The sequence below is a fragment of the Eretmochelys imbricata genome, chromosome 23 (assembly GCF_965152235.1).
Source record: "Eretmochelys imbricata isolate rEreImb1 chromosome 23, rEreImb1.hap1, whole genome shotgun sequence".
Classification (NCBI taxonomy): domain Eukaryota; kingdom Metazoa; phylum Chordata; order Testudines; family Cheloniidae; genus Eretmochelys; species Eretmochelys imbricata.
Window position 1 is genome coordinate 16139638 of NC_135594.1, and position 13526 is coordinate 16153163.

Consider the following 13526-nt stretch of genomic DNA (forward strand, 5'->3'; position numbering starts at 1 on the left):
CCCTCTGCCAGCCCCACCCCTTTTCCTGCTTCCTGGCCCTGCCCCCTCCATCTGCCATCCCTCCCTGTACTTATCTATCCTCCTATCCTGGTGCACCCCAATATCTATCCTCAGCTGCTGCCCCCGTCTATCCCTCCATCCCATATCTCCCCCGCCCAGCTGCCCCTGCGGCTGGCTCTGGACACTAGCATCCCCTGCCATGCAACCTCCAATCCTTCCCCCTGCAGTGAATCAGCCACTCGACCCTCCCGGAGAAGAGCAGAGAGCGAGTTGGGGGAAGAAGGGGCCAGCGGGCCGGTGCCCTGGCCCTGCCTGTGGCCAGCTGGATGGTTGCGGCTGGCCCTGGTGGAGAGGGCAGGCGTGGCAGAGAGGGGTGGGTGGCATGGGACCAATGTTGGGGCGACTGGGAGGGGTGTATTGGTTTGGGGCGGTGGGCTGGGAGCCAGGACTCCTGGGTTCTCCCTGCTCTGGAAGGGGAGTGGGGTCTAGTGGTTAGAACAGGGGGGGTTGGGAGCCAGGACAGATGAGCGGCTGGCTAGAAGCAAGGGCTGGAAGGGGTGGCATGACGGTGGGGGTGGGCCCCCACCCCCACACCCCTGCCCCTCTTACTGCTGCAGGGGATTCCACAGCCCTTGGTGGCCCCTGGCGCCTGCCCGTCCTGCCCCCAGGACACGCTGTTGATCTGGAAGAGCCCATAGGCCGTGCTGCACCAGGCAGACCCCGGCGGGCGGGGAGGGTGAGGCCCCTTCCCAGCCGACCCCCACTACGGGCTGGATCCACAGCACCCCTGCTCAGCAGCTGCCTAATCCTGGAGGCGCCTAACTCCCCTGGGCCCCCGCCCTTCACTCCACCTCCCCAGGTCTAGATTGAGCCGGGAGCGCGTGCGCTGGGGGCAGCCTTGTGCCTAGTGGTTAGAGTACGTGGCTGGCATGCAGGAAATCCAGGGTCGTTCCCCCCCACGCCTGCTGCAGAGAAGGGATTTCAAACGGGGGAGCCACCCTGGCTGCTGAGTCAGGTGGGGTGGCCTCCGTCTTTTGTATAGCAGAGGGGGCCCCGGGGCAGGGGGAGAGGGCTCTGGGTCCCCCCCGAGCAGCTGGCTGGGAGTGAGTCGGCCCTTTAATTCTCTGCGTGGGAGCCCTTTGGGGAACCGGCCCCGCCAGCCGTGGGTCGATGAGGGGAAGGGGGGGGTCAATGGGATGGTGAGGGGGCTGGGACTCTCCACTAATAATCGGCCCCCCATCTCCTGGCGAAGCCCTCCAGCCCGTACTGCCGGAGGATCCACACCAGCTGGCACCGGGGAACGACGACACCCCGGCAGCCGGGGGGGCTCCGCGGCCAGCAGGACCAGGGGAAGTGGGAGCCCGAGGGGGTCAGAGCAGCTGCTGCGGGGCCCCCCCTTTCATCCCGGCTCTGGGGCAGGGAGTCCAGGCCTCCTCCCCCCCGCACACCCTGCAGCTGCCCAGGTGTGTCTGTTCCCGTCAGCCGCTGCCGCCCCCCGCGGTAATTCAGGTTGCGTCAGGGACTCCTGGTTAAAGGCCGCCTGTTCCCAAGGCCGCCGAAATCCGCCATTTTCGGCGGAGCCCTTTGAAATGTGGGGCCCCTCAGGAGGGCGCGGGGCCGGGCCAGTGACCCTGGTTTGGGAGCAGTTGCGTGCCGGGCGCCGGTGATCTCGCCCGCCCCGAAAGAGCCGTTTCCCCCAAAGTTTCTCGGTGCGTTGGTTTTGTGCTCGTTTTTAACACGGTGGCTGGGCCCGGGCCGGAAAGGGGCTAGCGGGTTTCCACACCCTCTAGAAGCCAAATGATTACTCGGCTTGACTTGAAATTTGGTGTGGCTCACAGGGGTGTTGGCGAGCCAAATTTGGGGTTGTTAGGCTCAGGGGTTCTTGAGTTACAGCCCCCCCCAACCCAAAACTGGTTTCTCCGACCAGCAGCGTGTCTTTCCCTGTTCCACAAGGCAGGAGAGCCGATGGCAAAATCCCGATGTTAGCACAGAGTCAGGGTTGGTTGGGGGTTGGTCATGCCCTTGCAGGACAGCTGCGTGGAGCATAACACAAATCTCTGCAAGCTGGGAAATGCACAGTTAAAGGTTGCCCCTGTCACCTTAACTCTGCCCTCTTTCGGCACACCCTGTTAACACGTGTGCCTTAAGTCTGCCAGCGTCACAGTGGCTGAAACGTACACGCTCACCTCCTTTTACAATCTGTTTGCATTGCCTGGTTGTCAACTGTTTGGATTTTGCTCAATTCCCTGTTCTGCAAGGGGATGACATACCTCCAAGCAACCTCACCTCCGTTAGTGTAGCCACGTAGACATGACCAGGGTTTGGGAAGGGAGTGGGGGCTAGGGGGTTAGAGCAGGACGGGGCAGGGAGCCAGGACTCCTGGGTTCTCTCCCCAGCTCTGGGAAGGGAGTGGGGTCTGGTGGGTTAGAGCAGGGAGAGAGGGCTGGGAGCCAGGACTCCTGGGTTCTCTCCCTGGCTCTGGATGACCTTGGGTAAGTCTTCCACCTGTTCTGTTTCTCCACCTGTCTCCACTGCGAAATGGGGAGATGTCCCTGGATTGTCGTTCCCCACCCGTGCCCTCCCACCTGCCACGCCTGGGGCATGAGCTGGCAATGGGCACCCGCCCCATGCCACCCCCACACCAAGCTGGGGGGAGATAGGCTGGTCTGTGAGGGGGGGAATGTTCCTTTCCTGTTGCCACTGCCAGGGGAATCCGCCCTCTGTCCCCGCTGCGTCCGGTTCTGGTGCCTGCAATTCAAGATCAATCCGGGAGGGGTCAGAGAAGAGCCACGAGAATGATTTGAAGGGCTAGAAACCCTGCCTGAGCGCGAGAGACACCAGCAGCTCCAGCTATTGAGCTGAACAAGGACGGCGAAGGGGTGACTGGATCCCAGCTGTACATACCCCACGTGGGGGACAAATATTTAATAACGGGCTCCCTAGAAAGTCTAACGCGATCCGATGGCTTGAAACCGAAGCTAGACAAATTCCGGCTGGAACTAAGATGTAAATCTTTACCAGTGAGAGGAATTAACCATCAGGCCAAATTCCCAAGGGACGCAATGGATTCTCCAGCCCTGACCATTTTTAAATCAAGCTGGGAAGTTTTTTCCCTCAGAGATCGGCTCTAGCAATGACTTGGGGGCAGGTCCCTGGCCCGGGTAGTACAGGGGATCAGGCGATGCTCACGAGGGTCTGTGCTGGCGTGGGAAGCTGTTAATCCAGAATTCAGCTTCGTTTGTTGCCAGCCAGCATCCGGAAAAGGCAGCGAAGATCAGTTCGGAAATTTCCCCGGTGGCTGGGCCAAACCCAGCCCCGGCTCTTTTCCCAAGCGGTGACGTTGATTCAAAATGATTCCGACGAGGCAGACGCCCCCGGCTGGAAGCAAGCGGCGTTGCCGTGCTCTGCGGTGTGCAGCAAAGTGGCAACTGGACCCTCCCGGCTCGGCGGGGGCCTGATTTGCCGCGGAGGGATGGGGAAAACAGGTGACTTGCAGCGGTTTGAGTGGAATTAACGTCGGGAAAGCCCACGCGGCGGCCCATGCTGAGATTTGTGAGCCGTTCCTCTGACTTCTGTGAGTGGATTTTGTCGGAGGATTCACTTCGTCCCTCGTTGAGCGAGGGAGAGAAACCAGCGTCTGTTCCATAGTTTCGCTTGATGTTTATTTTTATCGAGTTGCATTTCCCCAGTTGCACAAAATTAGGGCATTTAAAGCATTTAAAACTTTTTTGACTGATTTTCAAATTTTCAGTTACGGCAACTTCGGGGGGGGGGGGGGGCGGGGAGGCATGTGCCAGCCACTCGAGGGGCTCAGGGAATAAGTATTTAATTCTCATAGACGTTGAGATCCATAAAGACTCATGCAACCACACAGGCTCCATGTCACAACATATAACTGTCCGTCAACCACCCGCTGGGACGTTCCCCGGCAGCGTTTGTTTCTTGAGTTGCTGAGCTGTGACTTTCGCTTGGGAACGATAAATTGTTACTAGCACTTTGGGCGAGGGCGGTGATTTCGACACACTGACCCATTAAAAATCGAATTCTTCCGAGCTGGTTTATAGACCGCACTTAAATCAGTGGTGGATGCCACCTGTCGCCACTAAGGGAGGCGAGCTGCACACCCAGGGGCTAGGGGCTTCCCCTCTAGGATTGTCCTGGTGTCTCCAAGAATTAAGATTACGCCATGGACTGAAACTTCCAGGAGTGTCCAGCAACCCAAACTGGCAGCCCTGGGTGCTTCTGTACGAGGTGCATTCGTTCACCAGGTACAGGGGTGTGAAATGGCTGATTTGCTCCGTACTGAAGGGCAGAAATGCCGTGGCATCACGGGGAGAAGTTGAGAAATCACCTACTCCTTGTTAGACCAACTCAGGAGACTGAACTGTTGAGGAACAGAGAACTGGTGTGGCCAACAAGGTTCGAGGATGGAAGGCAATTGGCCAGCAGAGATATGCCCCAATCGTCTCAGCAGGCTCCAGGGGATGGTGAAAAACCCTCCATGGTCGCCTCCCTGACCTGGGGCAAGCCAGAGCTGAGCAAGGGAGTGCGGCCCACCAGCCGGGCCTTTAGAAAGAGGATTTTCTGAAGCATCTCAAAGCTCCCATCCCATCACTGATGATTCAGAAGAGAGTGGGAGGGGAAAACCCCCCAGAATGAATCTGGCCTATTGTGCATCTGAGGCGAGGGGACAAGAAACCTTCCTGACCCTGCAGCCCAAGCCCTGAAGCATGAGAGTGGATTGGAAAGGGACAGGGACGAACAGGGGGCTTCCTGGATTCACAAGTTCCCAAGGCCGGACGGACCCCATGCCTACCCCGCCCGCCCCAGGTTGTAGCACGTCCCCCAGCATCAGCGTCAAAGCATGTCTTTTAGAGAGTCGGTGAATTTCATAGCCGCCATGCCCGGAGGGAAGCATTGTGGTCAGCCAATCTGACCTCCGCAGCCCAGAGCCCTGCCCCCCGCAGCCCAGAGCCCTGCCCCGAACTAATTCCCAGAGCAGATCTTTTGGGAAAACCTCCGAGCGGGGCTGGAAAATGGCCCGGGATGGAGAAGCCACCCTGCCCCCTTGGAGAATTGTTTGGTGGTTAATTCCCAGGGGGAACGGGGTAAAAATTTCCACCCCGAATCCCAAACTGAATTTGTCCCGCTTCAACATCCCTTTCCAGTTTGTCCCAGCAGGCAGAGTGAGGTCACCTTCCCCCCTGCCCACCATGTGTGAGATCAGTGCTGGGCCAGCGTGGGAATCGGCCAGCTGTAATATTTTGCATGAAGCCCGTGCGTGCCTCAGTTTCCCATCCGTGGGCTGCACTGTTACCTGGAGGGTGGGTGGGAGAGGGCAGTCAACTCCCTGCAGCAGCCCGGAGATGGAGGTGGGATGGGCCCGGGGCTCTCCCAGGTCAATGACTCCCCCACTCCTCATCTCTATGCACGGTAGTTTGGAGGGTCTTGACAACTCCCAGCGTTTCACAGAGCTCTGCGCTCACACCGGGACGGGAGGGGCGGGGGAGTGAATCCATGAATGGTCTCCCCTGGACGAGCCCGGCCAATGCCCGGCTTGGAGCGATGGAGCCCCAGTGTGGGACAAACATCCTGTTAATTACCCCAAACTCCTGCCGCCACCCATCAGCCGCTGCTCCTCCACCCCCGGCTCCCATCCCCAAGGGCCACGGCTGCTAACGACGCCCAGAACAGCAGGGAACCATTATCGGTAATTAAGACCCTGGGGATGGATCAAAGAGGGGAGTATGGGGTACCCTGGGGGAGGGACATCCTGCCTTCCTGTCTCTGTCAATCATAGAATCATAGAATCATAGAATATCAGGGTTGGAAGGGACCCCTGAAGGTCATCTAGTCCAACCCCCTGCTCGAAGCAGGACCAATTCCCAGTTAAATAATCCCAGCCAGGGCTTTGTCAAGCCTGACCTTAAAAACTTCCAAGGAAGGAGATTCCACCAAGCCTCCTACTGCCTGTCTGCTCCCATGGGTCTCGCGCCTGGTGCTTTAGCTTCTGCCTGCTTTCTTTGGCCGAAAGTCCGTGGGACAAACCAAGCCGACCCCCATGACAAACCCGTTCCTCGCAGACCTGACAAACTCACTACCCCCAAGTCTGGCAGGATGTTTAGCCACCAAGGCTGTGGGGTTTGGGGTGGGGGTGGGGGAAGACATATGAGATTGTGACGAAGTGGGAATTTTTGTAATTTTTTTGTAGGATGCTTATGTGTGCCTCAGTTTCCCCTGTTCTGTGCAATGGTACCCTGTGTGTGTGTGTGGAGACAGGATCCAGTTTGCTTTCAGGACAGACGAAGAGCCAGTCTGGTGCATTCATGTTGCCGGGCTGCGTGGGTGGACTGATCAGAGCTCTGACGGGTCTGTCTACCCGGCAGGGTTAGCCTAGGGTAGTAGAACTGGAGTGAGCAGATGCTGGGTTTGTTAACCCAGGGCTTGAGCGTCTACACTCAGTGGTAAGCCCAGGAGTTGTGGAATCCCGGGTCCCAGGCTGCAGTTCCAGTGTTCACACTACCTTATGCCGGCCTGCGTCCAACCACCCTTATCCCAGCCCCCTCCCCAAATGTAGCTGCGTTCGCCCTGTGTTCGTGGTGCAGGGTGGGGACACTTGACCATCCCCCAGACTCAACAGGCCAACAAAGGAAGTTGGGACTGTGGGCTGCTTTTGGCGGATTTCCCAGCAGGGCTGCATCTACACCACAAATCAATGGGGCTTGAACCCTGTCTCCCGGCTTGACTCACCTCCCGTGGAATCCTGGGACTCTGGGCTGATGGACAGCGGTGTCCCCTCAGTTCTCCACCCTGCGGTGCCTTTCACACCGCTTCCCTGTGAGAGCCACCGCTCCTGGTCTGCTCACACGCAGCCTCCAATGTGTAAATCCCCCTCCCCAGCGATACTGCCAGCCACCAGGGAATTACGCTGCAGAGTGACACCGGCAAATTCCTAGTCCCTAACACTGTATGTCTTTCACTGCCCAGCCCCCTCTTGGAGAACACCAGCTCATCGAAAGACCGTCATTTCATTAACAGAAAACGAGCTGCACGAGGAGTCCTCCAGACACTTCCACCCAAACACACACAGGTTTAGAGAAAAAATGTTTATTAACTCCAGAATGATGGATTTTAAGCTGATTACAAGTAATGAGGCATAAAAATCAGTATTGGTTACAAAAAAATAAAAGGTAAAAATGCAAAGAAATCCCGAACTTAACAAGCGACGTGAACTTAAAGCGAAAGGGTCTCTCTCACCACGTGATCTTTTGCAGGCTTACTGGCTGCATCTTTCAGCCAGGATCACGCCCCAGTCCAGTGTCTTTTAACTCAATGCCGTGAGTAGAGATGAAGGGCAAGAGAATTTTTGGCCTCCGTTCCTTAATTTTATCCTTTTCCTCTTTGAGGATCATGTCCAGCTGGGGTTAAGCGGACAGCCTGTCTCTGGGATAGGAACTTCCAGCAGTTCTTTTAAATTTCTTGCTCACGCCTTTCTTCCCGCCAAAGAATAGCCGCTTAACCAGGCGATAGTCCATTTGATTACGTTGACACCTGGCTGAGACGTCAGTCTGCCTTTTGTCTCTGAGGATCCGGTTTGTGCCTGCTTTTCTAAACTTGGAACACAGCTCAGCAATGGCATATAGTGGAATCGTACAACTTTACATACAATGTTGCCATGCATATTTTACCAGGACAATAATGTGCAGTAGATTATGAGTTTTTGAATGATACCGGCACAAAGCATACTTGGTACAAAATTTATCATAGTCTTGAAAAAAGAATGAACATCAGAGTACAGACTGTCACGCTGGGTTAGCGCCATTTGTGTGTAGACAGAAAGGGGTGAGGTTTGCTCTTGACTTTGAGCCCTGGGCTTTCCCTGCAGTGTAGACATTCCCTAAGGAACTGGTTGAAACCAACTTGGTCCAACGAGGCGCCTAGAATAGTGGTTTTCAACCATTCGCAGGCCATGTCTAAGATTTCCAAATGGGTCCACACCTCCATTTGAAATTTTGTAGGTGTCTGCATATTAAAAAAGGTTGAAGAACCCCTGGGCTAGACAGACAATGCCTGCTCCAGCGACTCATGGATTGGTGCTCTCTGTGGGAGAGCTAAGCCAAGACCCCCAGCATGAGGACATGGGGCTGGAAGGTGTGAGGCGGTGGAGCCGTGGGCCTGCCCTAAAGGAAGAGTGAGACCCCCCTCCTTTGTGGTCTGGGACATGGAAGGGCTTCCCCCGAGAGACTGTCCCAAAGCTGGTCCTGATCCTGGCAGGAAGCTCTGACCTGGTTAAGACACATAAGCACTGTGAGACGTATGTGCAGGTTATATCTAGAGTGTAATGGATTAATATTGACAGTCGCATCCCTCACCGTCTTGGCTAATAGCCATCACTGGACCTATCTTGCACGGACGTCTTTCGTTCTGCTTCAAGCCCGGTTCTTCTCTTGGCTTCCACAACATCCCTTGGCGGTGAGTTCCACAGGTTAACTGCATCCACACAGTCAAAACTGCAGGGACAAGGGACATCACCATGGGTGGGAGCTAGTCCTGGCTACGAATAACAACAAAAGTTTGTGGTCAGTGTCACAGAGTGTCAGGAAAGGCTCCAGTCCCTGAGGAAAAGCCCCTGGCGAGGGAGCTTTGGTGAACGGGCTGGCCGGGTCCACAAGAACCAGGATCTAACTGCTTGACCTTCAGGGGAAAGGGGGAAACCGACTGTATTAGCTAGGGCAGTAACTACTGAGAAGGATGGACTCGTGTTCTAGGATTCTTGTTTTGTTTTGTATCTGTTCCCTCTTCTTGCTCGTGGAATCCTTGTTCCGTCTTCAATGAGCCATCGTTGGTCTTATTAGAAGTGCTCACGGGTGGTGTCCAGGAGCTGGGGGAGTTATGGGAAAACTGGTAAACTGAGGCATGCTGCACCTTTCTGGGGGAAGTGGAATTTCTGTGAGTTGCCAGCGTCCAGAGACTGGATAGCAGAGAGAGGGGAGTGATTCAGCGGACTTGGTGACTGGCTGCCATGAGATGGTCCGTGGGGAGACCCCCTCAGATGACAGAAGTCCCGTGGACCTTGGGGAGGCTGGTTGGGCATTAATGACTGTTTTCCCAGTCGCGGTCTCCCGGGGGCTAATTAAGGGCAGCTCTGCCGCCCCCGGGTTCCGGGGTTCATTATCATGGAGGGGCAGCTGTTCCCCTGCAGACGCCAGGGGAAGGCGGGCGCCAGGCGTCCTTGTCTGAGGTGAGGCTGCGTATCAGTGAGTACGCGTGGGGGGAACTGCAGGGGAGAGTCTGGGATTGCAGTGCAGGCTGGATGCGGGGCAGGCGGGGGAGCTGGGGAGTGGGGACCGGGACAGATGGGGGAGCAGGACAGCCGGAAACCCCCCCATGTCCTCTGCATCCGCCTGCCCCTCCCTCCCTCCCTCCCCCTGGGCTCTGGCCCCTGAACAGAAAGACGTTCCCCACCCGTAATAGCTGCTGTCAGTCCCTCACCCAGCTCTGGCCCCTCCATCTCCACCCTCCTGCATCGTCCTATCTAGTCAGGTACTTTGACGGTGCCTGGGGCAGGACTCCGCGTGCCGGTGGGTCCCCGCTCAGCACACCCCTGTGTCCAGCATGGAGCGCCGTCTCCGCTCTGTGTCCTTCCCCATGCACGCCGGGATGGGAGCTCTCCTGGCACCCGGAGCTCTGTTCGTCTCGCCCCCTTCCACAGGAGCATTGATTTCCTGGGGAGGCCGCGTCTCCACGGTGTGACGGGCTCCAACCAAGAGCATTTCCTACTGACAAAATAGCCCCTGACAAGTAGCCATGAAAAACGGAGCATTATTCCCCAGGCTTTCCATCGACAGAAGGGGGCTATTTCCTGCTATACCCTTGGGTGACTGCATTGAATGAAGTTGAATTCTCTTTGGGGTCCTTTGCCTTCATCGCCAAGGTTCTGTGTTACCGGGACCCGGGATGACGTGACACCTTTGTAAGGGGATATGATACGTTCGGCCGGAAGCTGAAGCTCGACAAAATCAGCCTGGAAACAAAGGCATAAATTTGTACCGGGGAGCGTAGTTAATGACGGACACAATCTACCGACGGGCGTGGTGGATTCGCCACCATGAACAATTTTTCAGCCGAGACGGCATGTTCTTCTAAAAGATCCACGCTAGACATTAAATGAGGGAAGAGCTCTAGATTTGGCTCTCAGCCTTTCCAGACAACGGTACCCCTTTCAGCGGCCTGATTTGTCTTGCCCACCGCCACGTTTCATCTGCCTTCAAAACGACTTGCTTCCGAAATCAGACAAACCAAAAGCGTCCCAGCGTGCGGTTACTGGGAAATGGCTGACTTCCTCCTTTGTACCATGGAAGGATAAAATAAACCGATCGGAACAGAAAGATTGTACTCACATTTCAGTGGGTAGCAGATCGAGCTGTGTACACAAGTCATTGCCTGTATGAAATTTTAGACTGTGATGACTTCGCTTGTGCTTTCTATGTAGCCGGTTGTAAATTAGGTGACTATGTAGATGAGTTGATGGACCCCCTGGAAGACCTCGGCGTATACCGAGGCACATGTCCCCCTGGTTGAGAACCACTGCCCTCGAGGGTCACCATGAACCAGATGGACAAGAGGGTCACCAGTGCACCAGACAAGACCAGCCTTATGGCCAAGCAGTGTCTTGGGGACTCTCTGAGGCAGGGGTGGCCAACCTGTCGCTCCGGAGCCACGTGCGGCTCTTCAGAGGTTAATACGCGGCTCCTTGTCTAGGCACCGACTCCGGGGCTGGAGCTACAGGCTGCGGGGGGCGGGGGGGGGGCTCACTGCTCAACCCCTGGCTCTGCCCCAGGCCCTGCCCCCACTCCACCCCTTCCTGCCCCCTCCCCTGAGCCTGCCGTGCCCTCGCTCCTCCCCCTCCCCCGCAGAGCCTCCTGCACGCCACGAAACAGCTGATCGGGAGGTGCGGGGAGGGCGGGGAAGGCGCTGATCGGCGGGGCTGGCGGTGGGCAGGCCGGGCTGGGAACGGGGTGGGGGAGCTGACGGGGGGCTGCTGACGTGTTACGGTGGCTCTTTGGCAATGTCCATTGGTAAGTTCTGGCTCCTTCTCAGGCTCAGGCGGGCCACCCCGCTCAAAGGGGACAGGAGTGCAAATTCCGGTTCTGCAAAATAAAACCAGCCCCGGCCTTTTGAAGCTCTGCCCTGCTGCTCGAGTCGTATTTGTGCTCCGCGTCTGTGGTGAGCTTGAAACGGTTGCAGGACAGCCTCCGAGCAGGGCCCTGGGGCGATCGCTGGGAAGCTGCTTTGAACGTGTTTTGTGGTTTTAAGATGTTTTCTCTGTCCTGCTTTCACCTTACGATTAGAATCACTGAACTGTAGGACTGGAAGGGCCCTCGATCTATCCAGTCTCCTGAGGGAGGACGAAATATTAGCTAGACCATGCCTGACAGGGGTTTCTCTCACCTGTTCCACCATCTGCCTTGGTCATTTCTTCCCATGCTTCGTCACTCTGACAGTTCGAAAGTGTCTAACCTAAACCTCCCTTCCTGCAATTCAATAAAGGAGCTGTGTGCTCATCTGGGCAACTCCACAATTATTAGCCTCTGCAAAGAAAGCACGAACCCCTGAGAATCCAAAGGTGCTTTTTTATGATTTTGGCCTAAAAGTTTAGGGTTTTGCCGGCCCCAAACTGAGAAATATGTTGTTGTTTTCTGAGGGAAAGCCCGGGATTTTCCGTAAAGATGGGACAGTTCCCATTTTGTTGAAAAAATAAATAGTTTTCCACCTGGGGGGCGTGGGGGTATTCCATCGGGTGGGAAATTTCTGATTTGTGCTGGAGGAAATTTTTTGAGGGACAGGTTGGGTTGGAGGAGGCAAATCAGGGCCCTTTGTTGGCCATTGAAAATTTCTCATGACCGATGTTGCTTCTCTGTGAGTTGAAAGAAGGGGCCGGGTATAGACATGGTCAGACGGGGTCAGAGCAAACTCCATCTGGTTCAGAATCCATCCCCGACCCAGGCCCATGCCACATGCTGTGGAGGCAGATATAAGAACCTGCAGGAGCAGGTGGGGATCTGCCTCCATGAAAACTCCCTCCTGACCGCTCATAGTGAGAAGTTTCTTACAACCCTGAAGCATGAGGTTTAATATCCCTTCCACAATGTTTAATTAGTCTGAGTGAATCTAACTCTGGAGGCTCCTTTTCCCTATGAAATGTCCAGTCCCTTTTTGAAACTTGCTAGGTTTTAGCCTCAACACCATCCTGTGGCTATGAGTTCCACAGTTCCTGTGTGTGAATTTCCCACTGTAATTTCATGGGCTGTCCCCTTGTTCCTATGCCATGCGACAGGGAAAACAGAATCCCCCAAACTCTTTTCTCTGTCCCATTGTTGTCGTGTTATGCTCCCTCTTACGCTTTAAACAACCCTGATCTTTCCCTTCTCTCTTCACAGGAGAGTTTTCCCATCGCCTGACCTTTCCCCAAGCCCCTGCTCATTCTGCCTTTCCCCTGTGCTGCTGGGGGGGCCCAGGGGTGCAGGCAGTCTCCAGATGCAGGCAAAGGGCTGCGAGCATGTTTCCAAACTGGTACCAAATCCCCTCTTCGCTGGCTCTTGGATGAACTAAGCAGACTGGAATCCTCTAAGGGAGGTTTTCCGGACCTCCTGTGTAGCAGCAGGGCATGAGAGGGTCCCTGGGAAATACTCGGTGCACTCACTGCGTTGTGACTCTCATGAACTTCATCCCCAATCTTGTGGTCTCTGGGGCTTTCCTACAGGCCCCCTCCTGAGTCACAGACTCCAGTCCCTGCTATCGCGGCCGCCATGTCTGGCTTCAACTCCCAGCCACTGGATCGGGTTAGACCGTCCTCTGCTGGAGCCCGTTATTAAATGTTTGTTCCCCATGGCGGTACTTCTCGACTGGGATCAAATCGCCCTTTAACCTTCTCATTGTTAAACTAAATAGCTTGTGCTCCTTAAATCTCTCACTATCAGGCAGGTTTTCCAATCCTTCAGTCATTTCCGTGGCTCTTCTCTGAACCTTCTCCAGGTGATCAATCTCCTTCATAAATTGCAGGCCCCGTTAACACCAGTTAGGCTGTTTTCCAAGTGGAAGGTTATTTCAGAACCTCCCTCCTGTCTCGCCTTGGACTCTATGAATCCCCTCTTCACCCCTTCCTGGGCCTTGCAGAGAACAGAATTTCCTGCATTTCCCTCGGCAAGCCTGTAACACTTGGAGCTCGGTATTATAACAGTGACTAGAATCCAACCTCATGCCTCAGGGCTTCAGTCGGTCACCTGCAGCGGTCAGGAAGGAATACTTTCGTCTAGATGAAATTACTAAAAGGTGGGTGTACAACTGGTCAAAAGATCATAGTCAAGGAGTAGCTATCACGGTTCACGGTCAAACCGGGAGGTTGTATCTAGTGGGGTCCTGCAGGGGTCAGCCCTGGGTCTGGGACTAGTCAATATTTTCATTAACGACTTGGATAATGGAGTGAAGGATGCACTTATGAAAAGTACAGCTGACCCCACGCTGGG